This window comes from Dendrobium catenatum, unplaced genomic scaffold (assembly GCF_001605985.2).
Source record: "Dendrobium catenatum unplaced genomic scaffold, ASM160598v2 fragScaff_scaffold_589, whole genome shotgun sequence".
In the NCBI taxonomy this organism is placed as follows: Eukaryota; Viridiplantae; Streptophyta; class Magnoliopsida; order Asparagales; family Orchidaceae; genus Dendrobium; species Dendrobium catenatum.
The window spans coordinates 873,378-891,503 of record NW_021319051.1 but is presented as its reverse complement, the minus strand read 5'-3'; positions in this window follow the sequence as shown (position 1 = coordinate 891,503).

Sequence of the window (18,126 nt, the reverse complement as noted above, 5' to 3'; positions counted from 1 at the left end):
TAATTAATGGCACTTAGTTATCATAAATTATAAAATTTTTATTCCTCATAAAAAATGATTAATTAGGATCACATAGTTTGATTAATAAAAAAATCAAGTATTTTAATTAACTTCAAAGTAATTTATTTTGACTTTCACTCTTGTGTGTGTGTTTGGCTTTTTAACCAACTATATAAGTATTATACAAAAAGAGAAAAAAAATTACAAACTAGCACACACTTTATGACTTTTGAAATTGCTCAAAGAGAGGGAAAAGGGAAGAGGGAGAGGGATAGCAACATGTTTGAAAATGAGGAAGTAATATGTTAGTTGTTATGTCACTATCCCCTTGAAATGACTTGGCATGCAATACAAAAGTAGAATGGCTTATTTATTTATTTTTTCATCAACATAAACATTTTTATATAAATTTAAATTTTTTTATCTCAATATTTTAGAAATCAAAATTTCATAATTTCAAATTTTTGAATTTCTCATAATCAAAATTTCAAATTTATACATATGACAACAATTTAATAATTACAAAAGCATAATCATACATAAATATAATAAAACAAAAAAATTTAATTCCTAAGTAAATATCTTTAGCTTTTCAGTATTACAGGCTTGTTCTAGCTCCAACATTCTACGTTTTTTGAGCCCTAGTTGTTAGTCATTTTCTTTCACTATTGGCACCTTATGCAATTTCAATTTCTTAGAATCTTGAACAACTCTTCTCAAAAAGTTTAAAATCATTGTATTTTTCCATATGGTATGGTGCATGCTTCTTCAATTCATCTCAAGCAAAACAAGTATTTTTTATTGATAGTTTGTTCTTCCACGACACAAGAAATATATGATCTCCAACTTGACTTTTTAGCACCTCATCAATGATAATGTGGTCCACCTCAAAGAAAGAAAGTTGTGTAAGGATCTATAAATGATGATTTTTTATGTAAATATGGACCCAAGTCTTGTGAAATTTTTATGATAACAAATATTATTGGATTTCTTACTATGCTATCTTTTGGTTATTGAGTTTATTGCATATATGTTTGTCCCTGCTCACTAAAATTTTAGGTCCATTGTTCACTTGCAACGTTAATTCACTCAAGATTGTGTAGGCTAGGATTAAAGTTTATATTTTTAGTCTTTATATACTTTTTATCTTTCTTGAGTCAGTTAGATATGTTAATGGATCCTAAAGCTGGGTAGCCTCGCACACACACTCAAGGGGGTGAGTTAGTGAGTTAGGAAGATGATGAATTTTCTGAACTAATCATACTGTACGATTTATAATGTACTGGACAAATAGTTAACCAAAAAATTAATAATTATGACACTTTTTTTAATTGATATTAATTAAAATAATCATAATGGATAATCCTTATCATACATGATAATCAATTATAATCATGAAAATAGCCATCAATCACAATTTAGGTAATATTTTTAAATTCAAATTTTGTTCTAATCATACCATATAATATGCATTATACTATATGATATATGAAAATCATGCAAAAATTAATCCTAGGATTAGGGAAATAATTATAGTTAATTTGTTTGATCAAATCATATAGGATGATTGGTGATAATTATACTATACAACCGGAGCAATGCATGGGATGATAATTTATCATCACCTATTATGTAAGATGAAATACCATAGGTTTTCAACTAATCATACAGGATGCCTCTCAAACTTCATAATGTACGAATCGAGAGATGCATGGGATAATGATTTATCGTTGCCTAAGATACTGAATGATCATTATAAACTCTTGAACTGATCTTACAAGAAAATACAACTCATAATGTATAAAAGGGTTATTTTGTACTAATCTTATAGGATAATCATAGGATCGTACTGGATGATTTTAAATAATAGATTGAAATTTAGGACTTTTTGAGAGGCTCTCTATTTAAACTCTCACTTAGACTTGATTAAAAAGCCTTTTGTTGCTAAGTTTCTTTAAAGGGAGTATTAAGAAGCAGTTTAGGAGAGCTTTAGTTGAGAAAAGAGAAAGAGATTTTTTGTGAGGGGTTCACAAGGTTTCTCCAAGTAAGGTTCTTGTCTATCTTCTCCAAGTCTCTACCTTGATTCTTTGGTGACCCCTTGGAGACATTCTGTAGCACTAGGATGTGGTTTTCTTCCATTACTTTTTTTTTTTAATTGCAATTTGCATTAAAAATGAAAAAGAGTTACAAGCATCTAAAGATAGTAATCACATTCTTTCTTTAACAAATTAAATAAAGAAGAAGGAATGCCATTATCAGAAAAGCAATCAAAAGTAAAGCTACTATCTAAAGCTAAAGTAGCACAACAATCTACTAGTTTATTACAATTCATAGAAATTAAATGAAATATAACATTATTAAAATCCTTAAGGAAAATAATGTCTTTATTCCAATCTTTCAATTGCCTCCATTTCATCTTCTTCAAGGAATCTTGAAGTCATTTGATCACATCGTGATTGTCTCCTTCAATAATAACTCCCTTGTATTGGAACATCCACCATTATAAATGTTCTATAAGTAAATAAACCGCATGTAGTTCAATAGATGCAATATCCCAATGCTTCAACTGCTTACCAAAAGCACCAAGGAATTGCCCCTTATGATCTCTAATAATAACTCCAAGGACTGCATTATATGAATCCTTTAGAGTAGCATCCACATTAATCTTTATCCAATCTAGGGGAGGAGGACGCCAAATATCAACAAACTCCAATTGAAGATTAGCATCCCAGATTCTTAGAATTGGATTAATTGACATCTGCATACTTAAACTTAAAACATTTGAAGCCAAATAATGAATAGATTGAGTATCCATTCCAAGCTTTATTTGATTTCTTCTTTTCCATGAGAAGTAAACTGCTATACAGTAAAGTTTCACTATGTTTAAGTTAAATATAGACAATTTCTTCAACTCCTCTATGCACTTGGAGTAGGAATCAAATATAGGAACTTGAAATCCCCATTCACGAAGTTTATGTACAATTTGAAGCAGTTGATTAGAAAAATAGCCTCATGCTCCTGGTCTTCCACATAATCATAATGACACGGACATCTACTTGATTGCATTAAGTTTCTATAATTCAAAAAGGAGTTAGTAGGAAGAGCATTCTTACATAATCTCCACCAAAATAGCTCTACTTTAGGTAGCAATTTGAATTTCCTCAAATAATTCAGTGTTTTATTCTTTCCATTTTCCAATTCTTCTATTACTTGGGGGTGAAAAAAGATTCAATGTACTCTGCCTTCTCCTGGAAGGAAAAAAAGCTTCTAGATTCTCTACCTTCAACAGAAGGGTGAAAAAATATTTCAGGTTCTCTGCTTTCACCAGGAGGGTGAAAAAGGATTCCAGGTTCTATGTTTCACCAGGATAGTGAAAAGAGTAAAGTCCTCTACCACACTGGGTTAGTAGAAGAGATTTTGTAAGGGTTTCTCTGCCAAGTTATGGAGGCTAAAGGAGAGTCACTTAACATTTAATGAGATGTTCAGAGGAGGACTCCGGGGACTGGACATATGTCATTACTTGATTAAACCAGTATAAATTCTAATGTTTTTATTCTTATTATTTTTTGCACTATATTTTTTGTGATTAACTATGTGGTTGAAAACTCTAATACTTTTATTATTTTGAAATTAATTCGCTTCCATATTGATTGATAAAATTATCTATTTTTAAATATTTAAAAAGTTATAAAAAGATTTTTTTAAAAGAAAATTTTAAATTACCAATTCACCACCCCTGTTCTAATTACCCATGGGATAATAGCTTAGGTTTAACAACTGCAGGTTCTTTAAACATCCTTCTTTAGTATTACTATTCAAAAACTAGGTTCTAGAAAACTTTTGAAAAATGATTGATGGCTAACTTTGGAAATCATAATACTGTATAAGGATATTCAATCATATGACAACTATTATTTGATAACATTCTTTTTTATTTTTAAGAAATTTACATATTTAATTCTTGAAATTAATAGATTACTGCATGTAGATGTTAGTTTAGGAAGGATATTCTACACCTTCTCGCTTTATAATCAGTATTAAATATGAACTACCTTTTTTCTAAATGGAGTATTAAGGTTAGAGATTTAGGACAATAAAATGCTAAATGTTTAAACTGATTTATTAATGCAATAAAATATGCAGATTACATGTGTTTATATTCTTGCACTACTGGTAAAAAATTTTGGGATAAACTCTTCATAATTTGCAAAGGAAATAATGAAGTGAAAAAATCTAGGTTAAACATTCAGCTCTATAATTATGAACTATTTTTCATGAAATCTAGTGAGTCAAATTTTTAAATGTATATTAGGTTCACTCTGATTATGACATCCTTGCATGCTTTAAGTAGAAAATTTATAAATTCTAAAAAAGTTAATAAGATTTTGCATTATCTACCTAGTTCCTATGATGTTAAAATAATTACTATTATTGAATCCAAGGTTCTAAAAGTTTATTTAATTGATAACTTGCTCAAATCACACATTTCTTATGAGCAAGGAGTAAGTCAAAGATTGATTTATGCAGGTTAAAAAAGAAAGGTGAAAACTATAGCCTTAAAAACTAATGATTCTAATATTTATGGTTTCGCACTGCAAGATGATGATGACATAACACTAATGACATAGCAATTTAAAAGCTTTCGAAAGAAAAAAGAAAAAGCATCGACCGCAATAAAATTATGGTAAAGCTAACAAAAATTCTAAGATTTCTTTTAATGTAATCTATTTTGAATGTAGGAAGACAGGGCACTTGAGGATTGATTGCCCAAATTTATAAGCTCACCCAATCAAGGAGAAGGGTGAAGAAAAACCTAATTTTGAAAAGAGTAAACAACAAACATAGAAGGCTTCTAGACATACTTCACTTTAGAATCATCTAATACATAAGAAGAAAAGGAGGTAACCAACTTGTGCTTATTAGCATATAACTATCTTGATCATTTTGATTAAGAGGAGGTATGTTAGCTTTCTTAAAATGAATTATTGGAATCTTTTGGAAAAATTCATAATGCATATATCTTAAGAAAATGTAAGCAAGCCTTAATTTTGATTTTTCAAATTTGTTAAAAGAGCATGAATGTTTTAGAAAATATCACTTTACTCTAGATAACAATCATATGATCTTACATATTGAATTTGATTTACTAAATAAGAAGCATTTATTTTAACTGCTGACAATGACTCCTTAAAAGCATCTCATATTGATTTAGAAATTTCATTTAAAGAATTAAATACATGTTTAGATGATACTGATGATAGGGAGTACGCATTAAAAATTGACAATTCAATTCTTTAATGTTCAAACAAATCTTTTGAAGTGAAATTAACTACTTTTAAAGAAAAGAAACACCACCTACACTTATAAAATTTCATAAACCATCACCACAACATGCATCATTTAAACCTACAAAGAGGCACCATTACCTACGTAGACTTGTGAATATATTCCCATTAGTTAGGTTTTTTTTTTGTGATATGCTAGGAAATATATTTCCTACACTTGCACTATTCACCATTGAACACATTTAATGTGAAGGCCAAAACTGCATAAATTAAAGCATAGCATGTAATAATTTCAATCATCAATCTATAAGGTGGAACCCAAACCTTTTTAGGCTCCCTAATATAATCCTTGATGACTTTGTAGGGATGCTCTCACAAAAGGCTTAGTGAGAGCTTGTGGTATATGGACATCGAATATGCAAGGGATATAACTGGAGATATAAAGCAATTCAAAATATTGGAGGCCAGGGTAGTAGACAAGGTAACACTTAGAGATATTACTACTAGGAAATTAGTTAGATCAGGTATAATCAGCAACTCAAAAAATTTAATTATTGAAAATATCTTATTGGTAGATGGCTTGAAATAGAATTTGCTCAGTATTAGCCAATTGTGTGATAAAGGGTTCAGTATAAAATTTTTATCTACAAGCTATATAATTAGCTTAAATAAAAATATTGTTTTATAAGAAAAAAGAATTAATAAAATTTATATGCTTGATATGAATTGTATTAAATCTGCTACTTCTCTTTGCCTAAAAACTATTATTGATGAATACTTGTTATGGCATAGGAGACTATGTTATGCATGCATGAAAAGTCATAAAAAACATCACCTAAAAAGACAGTATGAGGCATACTCAAATAAGATTTTATTAAGAACTACCTGTGTGATGCCTATTAATTAGGAAAATAAGCTAAATCCTCTTTCCACTAAATCAAGGACATTAACACTAACAAACCCTTAAAATTCCTTCAAATGGATCTCTTTGTACCTGTTAGCACTATAAGTCTAGGAGGGAAAGTCTTTGGATATGTGATTATTGATGATTACTCGAGGTTTGCTTGGATTATATTCTTATCTCATAAAAGTGAATCATTTAAGGAGTTTATAAAATTCTCCACTTGAATTCTGAGAAAACTAGGTTGTGAAGTTCTAACTATTCTTAGTGATCATGGTGGAGAATTTGAGAATGAAAATTTTCAATCTTGCTATAGGGAGTTTTGTTGTTTGAAAAGAGGATTTGCCTTGTAAGGTGCAAAACATATATAAATTAATTTTCTTTGGAAAATTTTAAAAATTAAATTTTAATTTTAATTCTAAAGTCAAACAAACCATTAAGAATAATATACCACCTTGAAAGGTGGAGATAAAATCTCTTAACAGGTTTAGACCATGAATTATGGATTTTCTCTTGAATGTCGTAGCCTTGTTTAAGGGAGAACCACATATGACTCCTAAGGGACTAAATGAAGTTTATTCAAATATCTAACTTTGATAATCAAGAGAAATAATCATTAATTTCATATACAAATTTATGTTAACACATGATATATCTCCCTGAAGAAAGAAGATATCATCTGTTAGCAATCATTTTATTATGTTGATAACGAACATTATAAGTATGATTTCTAAAAGAAATTTTAATTGAGTTTTGAAAAATTGATGTGAGTTCTAAATATCCTATGAGCATAAACCCTCAAAGTTAATTATATCATAAGAAATCATAGTCTCCTATGAATACTCTTGATTAAAATAGCAACAAAAACTTTGTATAATGATTTTTTAGGAATGATAACAAAAAGGTGAATTTGGAGTTTCAACTGGGAGTATATCAAAATTTTAACAGTTATTTCTGGAGTAAATAGAGGAGAGGTTGGAGGCACTTGGACATTCTGAATAATTTTGAGGTACCCCAACCTAAGCTAAGTGTTGGGCATTAAATTTTAGATTGAGGATATTTTTAATTTGAGTTAAGTAATTTTTAAGAAATTTGGGATTATATTCCTTGAGATTAGGATCTTATGATTCAAAATCTATTCCAAATTGTAAATCTAAATTTAGGCACTATAGCAAACTAACCTAGCTAATACGGTACAAAATCTGAACTTAACCCAGCCTAAATTGGGGAGCTAGCTAATAACCTAGTCGATTAAAATCCATGAGGTTGATCTTCATCAAAAAAGGGTAGGGATGTTGTTATTAAAGTTTCTGAGAACTGGGACCATCATCTAGAGCATATCCTAATTAGTCCCCTAACTTATGTAGGGTGAAAATGCTTAAGACAAATGTATTTAAAATTTTAGCCTCATTTTTAAAAAGAATTTGAAATTCATTGCATTCTAATTGCCTCAGTTAAATCCATAAAATAAATATGTAGCAATTTTTAAAAAGGCTTTTAAATATTTTTTTTCCTAGAGATTACATAATATTCCCCTCATTGATCTGCACCCTTAAAGGCTAGGTGGTCTTCCAGAACTTTCAGGTGGGGAGGTGCCTAATAAAGAAGAGAAGAAATTAATCTTAATATGTAGACTCACGATGGTCCCGGACTTACTTCTTAGATTGTTAGAATTTTTATGTGAGCTAAAAGTTTTAATTTGATTTAAGTAAAATAAGTTTTTAAGTGTACCCTCACGAGCTTCCACGTATCCAGGCTAAAATAAAAATAGTATAAAAATGCTAAAAAAAACTAGGAAAAGTTAGCAACATCCTATACATAATCAAATAAAATCAAATGAATTAATCACTTAAATTAATTCCTTAAAGTAATATCTGTAGGCAAATTCCCCATTTATTATAACCCATATTTCTAGAAATTAAAGGTGGCCGGGAACCACTAACCATAAACTCGAATTTTAATCCTAAGGTAGACACAAGTGAGTTTGAGTGTGATACTCTCTGATTTGATTCCTCGGTCTTCTCCTCTTTGAGCTGTTTGGATGCATCCTACCTAGATACTAAAATGGAAAAAAAAAACTCTCCCCCCTGAGGGAGAGGTTATGATTTTCTTCTTTGGGTATTAAAATGATCCAAATTTTGGCTTCTAAATGGAAAAAGACTATCTCCCTAAGGGGTGTTCTTTCCTCTTTCAAACCCTACAAATGGAAATAAATATGCCAAGCAGTTAATATATTTGCATTAAAATAAATCACACTTAGTCAGGCTCTTATTTATTTGGGGGTTAAGCAATTAAATCACCTATAGCAATTGTATTAATTATTAATTTAGCCCCCTTTTTATTATCCTACACAATTATGGCCACCTATAGAAAACTCAATGAATAAGTAGAATGGTCCTAACTTAAGGGTAAACTATCACCCATCACATCAATTCATTGATTTAAATTAAAATAAATAAATACTCACATCAATCAATTTTCAATCATAGCATGCAATAAAATCTCAGAAAATCCAGCACACAATGATAAAAGTAAACGCCAGCCTAGCCTAGACTATAGTTGGTTATCCTAACAAACCATCTAAAGTGTGTGTTGAAGGCCATGTGACTAGGGTAGTTCCTAAGGTAGGGAGTTTGTTGAAGTTATCTAGTGTTCAGGTTAGTTAAAGGTAGAAGGAAAAACATGTTTTTAAAATTAAGTATTAATGTATTAAGGGTTAATTTGGGATAAATTTTAAATATTGATTGATCAAATAAAATTAATTAGTTAAATATTAAGGGATTGATGTACTTTAATTTATTTGATTAGTTATTGAGTTTAAGGATTAAATCACTTTATATTTTTTATCGACTGATTTGTGACATTGTGCCACAAAACTTGAGGAACCAGGCCTCCTTAGGACACTTAGCCTCGTAGTCCAAAGTAGTCCATCCTAAGAACATAGTTGATATAATTAGACTAAGGATTTTATTTTATGTAAATAATTAAGAGTCATTAAATTTCAATGTTTCACACTCTATTAAATTCGTTTGTGGTATTAAGCCACCAAGCTCAAGGAACCACGCCTCCTCAAGACACATAGCCCAGCAGCCTAGAGTCGTCCATCCAAAAAACTTAATCTTTAGATTGGTAGTTATGTAGTAAAGGGTGTGTTAATTGGTTTTATTAATCAATTTAGAGTTTTTGGAACTTTAACAAATTATTGAAATTTTTTAAATTATTCAAAATTATTTAATAGTGTTAATTAAGGACAAAAAGTTGACTTTTTAAGTTAAAGTTAATTTTGAAAGTTTAAGATTTTTAACAAAAATTAGACCCTAAGATGAGTAATTAGATTATTAGTTTGCTTAATTTGGAGTTTTTTATAAAAATTTATACTTTTTTGAAATTTGGACCTAAATTTGAACTATGGTTGATGGAAAGTTGACTTTTTAACTTTGACCAAATTTTTTAGATTTGAAATTTTTAGAAAATTTTCGATTTTACATTGAGTTGAATGAATTTGAGTTTGATTGAATTATATTTTTCTTGAATTACTTATAATTTTTTTGTAATTTGGTTAATTAATGGATTTTTAAAATTACCATAATTAAAGAGATTTTTTGATTTTTATCCAAATCAAATCCAAATCTCTTAGGTTCACTCTCAAAGGTCAGAAATGACCTAAGGGGATGTTCCCAAGAATTTGTGGAATTTTTTTAATTTTATATTTTTTTATTATTTATTTGAATTAATTATAAATTATCCTTAACAAGTAAATTAATGTTAAATTAGGAGTATAATCATGGGGCTTTTCATGAAGAAATTAAAATTAACATGGATACTTTATGCATTCAACTTAAATAGCTCTTAAGAAAACTTAGTGAGAGAAACTCCCGGTTTTTAATGAAGAATTTTCATATTTTGTGTGAAGCGACCTGTAGGCGGGATTCACACGGGTGATGGAGGATCGCCCTCCGGCCACCTCCGATGACTAGAATGTTCCTCCATGGAAGGGAGTAGCATCAGTAACTTCCTGTAAAGCATATCCTAAGAAGGCATCAAGAAATTGCAATTCAACCCTGGTTATCTGAGAAACAAATTTGGAGAAAGTTGCGGTGGTATCACCTGTGGAGGGAAAAGGTAAACAAGTTATGATTGAAGATGAAAGGAACTCTCCTCTTCATAATGATGGATCATCTTTGTCAGGAAGAAAATTGATTGTTAGCAGGTTTTCCAGTTTTAAATATATGCCTATTATGGGAGATGATCAATTGTTTGAGAAGGTTCAAGTTTGCAAACCAATTGTTTGTGAAAAAGCTGTAGAGGGAGGAAATCAATCAAAAATTGAATTGGAAGGCACTGCCAGTGTATTATCATCTGGACAAGAACAAGTAAATCCAGGGATTAAATGTCTGTATATTAAAGTTAATCCTCCGACCTGTGGTTCTTTTCTAATGGAAGATGGATTTGTTGTCAAACTATTTGAGCCCAATGTTAAAGCTGATTCCTTTTTTTTTTTTTTTGAAAATTGCAATTTTGCATTGAAGATGAAACAAATAAAACTAATTACACTTGATAAATGGGTAGCCATCCTCCTTGATTAATTCCATCGAGGTGGACGGTATACTACCAAAAGAAGAGCTATCAAACAGAAAATTACCATCTAAATCCAAAGTAGCACAAAGATCTGCTACTCGGTTACACTTCCTATTTACATGGTGAAAAATGATTTTATTAAAGTAATTAAGTAAGAAAAGCTCCTTATCCAAGCACTCCTCCATATGCCATTCAATCTTCTTCATAGATTGTTGAATGTATGTAATCACATTGATGTTATCACTTAATTTCAATGATAACACCATTACTCTCAAGCATCCATCCTTGTATGTATTCCCGAAGAACAAGGATTGCTTCCAATTCTAGTTGAGCAATATCCCAATGCAACAAGCTCTTCCCAAAAGCAAGGAGAAATCTGCCTTTATAATCTCTGAAAATGCCTCCAATACTAGCCCGGTTATTAGAGAGCAAAGAAGCATCCACATTAATCTTGATCCAATCTAGCGGTGGAGGGTGTCAAGAAAACAAAGACTCCCAATGGAGGTTAGCACCCCAGATATCTAGGAATGGATGTAGATTAGAAGTGGCTAAAGAAATAACATTCACCGCTACCATAGAAGATGATAAAGCAGCCTTCCCATGTTTAACCAGATTTCGGTTTTTCCAATTCAGAAAAATAGAGGTGCAGTATAGTCTAACCAATCCAGGATTACTGAAGGATATTCTTCTGAATTCCAGTAAACATTCATCAAGAGAATGGAATGTATTTATACCGAATCCCCATTCTCTAATTGTGGAAACTATCTCCGTAAAAAACTTGCACTAGACCACAATGTGCTCATAGTTTTCAACCTCACAGCAGCCTCTAGCACATAGGTCACTAGTAGCTAGTCGTATATTTTTAAGAAAGGAATTAGTAGGTATAGCATACTTACCAAGTCGCCACAAAAATAATTCCACTTTAATGTTGAGTTTAAGCTTCCTTAACCACTCATAGAATCCAGCATCATCATTCCTGTATCTATTATTCATAACAGCCTCAAAAGCCAATGCTAAAACAGAACAACCCGAGAGCCTTTTTACTATGTTCAGCTTATCAATTCCACCTTCTCTATCAATAAGCACTTGCTTGATTAGCCAAGCTAAATCTTCATGAAAAAATAGACTCAACCTTATATCATTCCAAGTTCCTTCATCAGTTATAAGTTGCTGAACCTTCATACCTTCCAATGCAATGCAATTCAAAAATGTTGGCCAAGCATTAAGACATTTGTCAATAATCCAAATGTCACCAAGAACATCAATTTTATCACCTTTACCCACCTTCCATTTGACAACATTCTTGAGATACTTTCCTCCTTCTATCATAATCTTCCAAGCATTAGAAGAGTTATGCTTACAATTCCCATCCAGAATACCATCTCTGTATTTAGCATTGAGAGTTCGATGCAGTAGGGAGTTCGGGTTTTGGATATAATTCAAAGCCAATCTTGCTTTCAATGTACCACTTTTAATGGCAAAAGACTGTAAACCAATCCCACCAACACTTCTAGGCTTACACATTTCATCCCAAGCAACATAATGTAACCCTCTTCCCCCATCAGGTTGATGCCAAACAAAGTTTCTACACACCTTTTCTATCTCATGTAACACCTTTTTAGGAACCATAGAATGTGTAATGACAAAGTTTGGCAAAGATAAAAGAGAGGTCTTTAAGAGCACAATTCTACCTCCCAAAGACAATGATTTCTTCCCCCAAACATTCAGCTTATCCATAACCTGACTCAAAAGATCTTGAAAATCAGCCACCTTCAATCTCTTAAGAGAGATTTTGATACCCAAGTACTTCCACTCCTTAAAAGCCTTGAACCCGAGAATTCTAGCCAACTTCTTCTTGCTAGGTCTTCCAACAGCTTTCCCAAACATAATTTGGGACTTGTTACTATTTACCTTCAAGCCCGTCTATCTACAGAAACCCTCAATGATTTCCATCAGTAGTCTAGCCAATCCGCAGGTAGCTTGAGAAAAGACAACTACATCATCTGCATAAAGTGAGTAATTTTTAGTCCACTCGAATACCCAAACTGTGACCCCTTTGATCCATAGCATTTGAAAGGAGTTGAGCACACATAATGAACAGATACGGTGATAATGGACTTCCCTGACGGAATCCATAATCCATTACAAGCCTCAATCCATCTAAGCTTCTTGCCATTCAAAATAATCAAAAACCTCACATTCAACACACATTCCATAAATAAGACCAGAAAAAACCATAGGAAATCCATACCAAATGACAATTTGCTACAATGTACTCCACCCCATGCTGTCATAAGCCTGCTCCATATCTAGCTTTATTTCCATCAGTCCTTTTTTATTCTTAGAGGTTTTGAACTTATGAAATATCTCTTGAGCCAAAACACAGTGTTCGGACAATGATCTACCTGGAATAAATGCTAGTTGCTCCTCAGATATCATCTTATGCATAATCCTCTTTATTCTATTCACAAGCATAGAAGCAACAATCCTGTATGTAGTTTGACAGAGGCTAATAGGCCAAAAATTAAAAGGTTACACAGATTATGCACTTTTGGGACCAACACAATCAATGTATCCTTCCACTCTTTATGCATAGCACATGTATTAAAAAACTTCTTAATAGCCAACCAAACAGTCTCTCCAAAAATGCTCCAATAGATTTTGAAGAAAGATGGGGTGACTCCATCAATGTCAGGCGACTTCTTACTTCCCTGTTGAAAATTCGCATCCCTGCACTCTTCCAATAGAAATTCAGTTTCAAGAAATTTTCTATCCATCTCACTTAATCTTTGTGAAGCAATAATATCAGGCCAGCCCGTAAGATGACATTCCCTATGCTTCCATTTTTCTTCAAAGAATTGAAGGAAAATCTATTCAATTCGTTCATCATCGTCAATTAACAGATTACTACCATCCTTAATGTATTTAATCAGATTTGCACTCTTCTAGCTGAAGCAAAGTTGTGAAAAAACATAGAATTTGTATCACCCTCCTCATTCCACCTTTCCTTGGCCTGTTGATTCCACCAAGTAGAAATTCTCTTAAAGGTAATATTCAGCTCATGTACTTTGTGTCTGAGGAGACACAGATCTTCCACCGAGAACTCTGTAATAGATGCTTCCTTGGCTTGTAATTCCATAATATTTCTTTTTAATTCATCTCTTAACTTGCACAAATCCTTGCATTTATTTCTATTCCAAAAAAATAGAGCTTTCAATGTCCTCTTGATCTTCCTATGAAGAATATCCACCTCATCTCCAAAATCTACTTTCTTCCAAGAGTTATAAACAATGCTTCTTGCAGCTGGATACGACCTCCAAGTATCCTCAAATCTGATGTTTTTATCTTTATTGATTTTCAATGTTTCCATCTTATAAACAATGGGGCTATGATCAAATGCCACCCGAGCAAGATGTCGTGCTCTTCCAGAAGCGACCAAATGCAAAGCAGCTGAATTCACCAAACATCTATCAAGCCTTTCCCAAATCCTCGAAGATACATCTTTATTATTGAACCAAGTAAAACTTGGTCCAATGAAACCTGTATCATGAAAATCAGAGTTAGACATAAAATTTTTCATCTCTTTAGGCCCCCTAGAGAAGATGAACCTCTTCCCACCCTTCTTCTCTTCCTTCTTAAGGATGCAATTAAAATCTCCCCCCACTAAAGATGGACCCGACCCCATCATATTCTTCTCAAGTGAACTCCAAAGATCCCTTCTTTCCACACAACACCACCTCCCATAAAGAGTTGCTACCTTCCAATCCCCCATAGAGGGAGTAGAAAGAATCCCAAAAATGGCTTGAGAAGAGCTCTCTTTAACTACAAAAGAAACCTTATTTCTGTTCCAGACATTCAAAATTCTCCCAAAAGTGCCTACTGCTGGGTGATGAAAAAAATCCCAATCACCTCCAATAAAGTAGTCCACATCTCTTCTATCAATGCTACAAATCTTTGTCTCCATAATCCCAATAAAAACCACATTGTGCTCCCTCACAATCTCCCTCAAATACAAAGAGGCCTCTCTTTTTCTGTCCCCCATGCAATTCCAAAACACCAAGGATGACATTAATCAAAAAGAGGGAAATCGTCCCCGCCATTTAGATTCCTTTCCCATCTCTTCTTTTCTTCCTATGCTCGGGTTCAACAGGGCCCAAAGATTTCAATTCCTTGGCCAACTTGCACTTAGCCAAATTACTGTTGTGTACCTCAATAGCCTTTAGATCAACCATATTTTCTTTTGGCTCCCTTAAATCCTCTGTTCTATCCTCATTGGGCTGAATCATTACTTCCCCCTCTTCAACCTTATTCATAAGAATGTGGAATATGTTATCCATTTCAAAATTAGCCTCCTTAGCCTTATTTTCTTTTCAATACCAGAGCATAAATTCTTATCATCCTGCGGATGATCAACACGCAATGTATCAGTAGCTGCTTCCACTATATCCTGTTGATCTGCAGCCAACACCTTACTGCGAGCTTCCATCTCCATTATTTCATCCCTTCCTCCTTTCCCAACTCTAGTTCTTCTATTATTCCTGTTCTTGAATCTGACGTGGATCCAAGGACCATACTCCTGCTCAATAGTTTTATTTTCTGGAGGAATCTCAGCCACCACCTCCTGCTTATTGCTCACCTTCTCAGCCATACCAGCCTTCAACATTTCAGGACACACCTTCCTATCATGCCCCACCTTGCCACACTGATAACAGAGCAAATCAATCTTTTCATATTCAACTTGCTGGAAGAACCTTCTCGCAATTCCGTCAATCCATACGCCCTTTGGGAGACTGTTTTTCAGATTCAATCTTATGTAAACACGAGCGAATTCCCATTTTCCCCATCTGAAGGAGTTTCCATCAACAAACATAGGTACTCCTATTCTCGAAGCAATTCGAGCAATGTTTTCTTTATCCCGGTAGTATAGTGGTAAACATGGGAGACGAATCCACACCGGAGTAGTGATTCCTTTGAAAGAATTAGGATTAAATGCCAGAGACCATTTTTCAATCCCCACTAAGTAACCTCCAGCATACCAAGGTCCACCATTCAGCACTTCATTCATCGCTTCCTTATATTTGAAAGAACATAAAATCCAGTTCCTCCCAAGTGACGTCATATGAAATTTTCCCAATTTGTTCCATTGTCTTCTCAGTTCAACACTACAAACTGGAAAAGGAATCTTGTCACCCAGAACTTTAATAACCAACGAGAACTTCAGCACCTGAGAATTCTGAATTTCTTTATCTGCATTTAGCTTGACGGCAACTCCATCTTTAGACATTCCAACGAGATCTTTATTAAATGAAATCCTGATGTGTTGTGGTTTCTTCCACGCTGCAATAAACTCCTCCTTCAGCCCTTCATTATCTCCGAGACCATCCTCATTTCCACCGGTCTCCATAGATTCAACACCTTTAACCGTTTCTTGATTTCCCAAGACCTCAATATCAGCCGTCAAATTTTGTCCTGCGACATTCTCCTTATTACTTAAGAATTTATTAACTTTCAAGATCAATCCTGCAGAAGACGATGTCTCTAGATTTAAAGATTCGGACAAAACTTTTGCCTTAACATTCTCTCTACATCCACCAGTCAAACGATCAACCAAAGCTTTCTTGCCTTTACTTTTGATATTAGGTTCTTGAAAAGACGGAGGTCGAAACCCCTCCATGATCACAATGTCCTTATTCATCAATCGATCAGATCCCACTGACCGACCGGAGGCCATAGAGACGATGGAAAGAGGTTGGAGAAACCTTCCTCCAATGATCGGCAATCGTCAAACCCGCCACCAGAATTGAGCCCGCGAAGCAAAAAAATTCAATAATGATGAACTTTCTCTCTCTAGGAAATCGCTGGAGCTTCTCTCTCTAGATTAGCATGGCCCAAATACACTCTTGCCAAATGAAAGTAATGTTAAAGCTAATTCATAGAAGTTACAATTTTCCATTGTTGTGAAGGTTTTTTGGAGGCGTATTCTGGTGCAGCTAGTAGCGGCTGAGCTGAGATATTAGTGGATGAAGTTTGGTAAATTTCATCTAATGAGCCTTGGTTCTGATTGGGTTTTATGTTCATTCTTCTCTAAGAAGGCCATGGAGAATGTTCTATCAGGAGGGCCATGGTTCATCAATGGGCATATAGATGGGCTAGATAAGTGGAGTTCAGAATTTAATCCCAACTAACTCAAAGGGCTATCTTCTCCAATCTGTATTTGGATGCCAAATTTGTCGCTATATTGTTAGAACGAAATCAATGTTTCAAGGATAGCATCCTCTATTGGAGAACTCATTTTGATAGATGGAGGTATGTTCCAATGGAGGAGGAGAGAATTTGCCATGATTTGTGTCTGCATTCAGCTTGATCGTCAATTGCCTACTGTTGTATGAGTGGAATGAGTAAATGGAAAATGTTTTCAAAAAGTGGTATATGAGAAAATTTCCAACTTTTGTTATGAATGTGGACGTATTGGCCATTTGAAGAATACAGGATCAGCGGAGAATACTAGACAATGTGGAGAAAATATTATAGAGCAAGGCATTAATACCAAGGTTGGTCCAGATTCAAACTCCCGGTTGTTAGTCAACGATAAAAGAAATAAAAAGAGGACCTTGGGATTGCATAAAATGAGATACATTCCAAAGGGAGGTGAATCCATGAAATCTTCTAATGCGGAATTTACAAATAATGTGATGAAAAAAGGAAGTGTAATGATAAACCTGGAAGAGAGAGACAAGAACTTGGGCAATCTAAGAGATGGTAAATTGGCAAGAGACAAGTCAAAATTATTGGAAGAAGCTAGCAAGCCTACTAAAGTTCGGAGTAAAGTTGAAGATGCTGTGAATTCTATTGAAGCTGATATGGATGTTAGTTTCCAAGCCAGAAACTTGATGGAACCCAGGGATCTTGAGGGGAATTTAGAGATTGAATCAACCCAGAGGCCTTATTTACGTCAGGTAATAAATTTGAATTGCTTAACTCTTTATGTGAGGAAGGAAATGGTGTGGAAACTCAGAATGATTACAAAGAAGAGGAGGTGGAAGAAGGTGAATTAGTGGAAATTCTGGAAGATTGTCAAACTAATAAAAAAGTTAAAGTAGCAATGGGTAGCATTGAGAAGAATAATGAAAGTCAAGATGAGGAGAAAACTATTTTGAGTAACGAGAAGGCTTCTACTCAAAAAATGAAACTGGCAAAGGAACTATGATACTTGGGCCCATTAAATCTGACTTCTAGGCAAGCTAAAAAAAGTTTGAACAAGAGAAGGGGTGGGGGTATTTCCCCATTCTCATCCAAATGAGTTCTATTAGCTTTTGGAATTGTAGGGGGGCTAATAAGAAAGAGTCCTCCTTGTATTTGAAG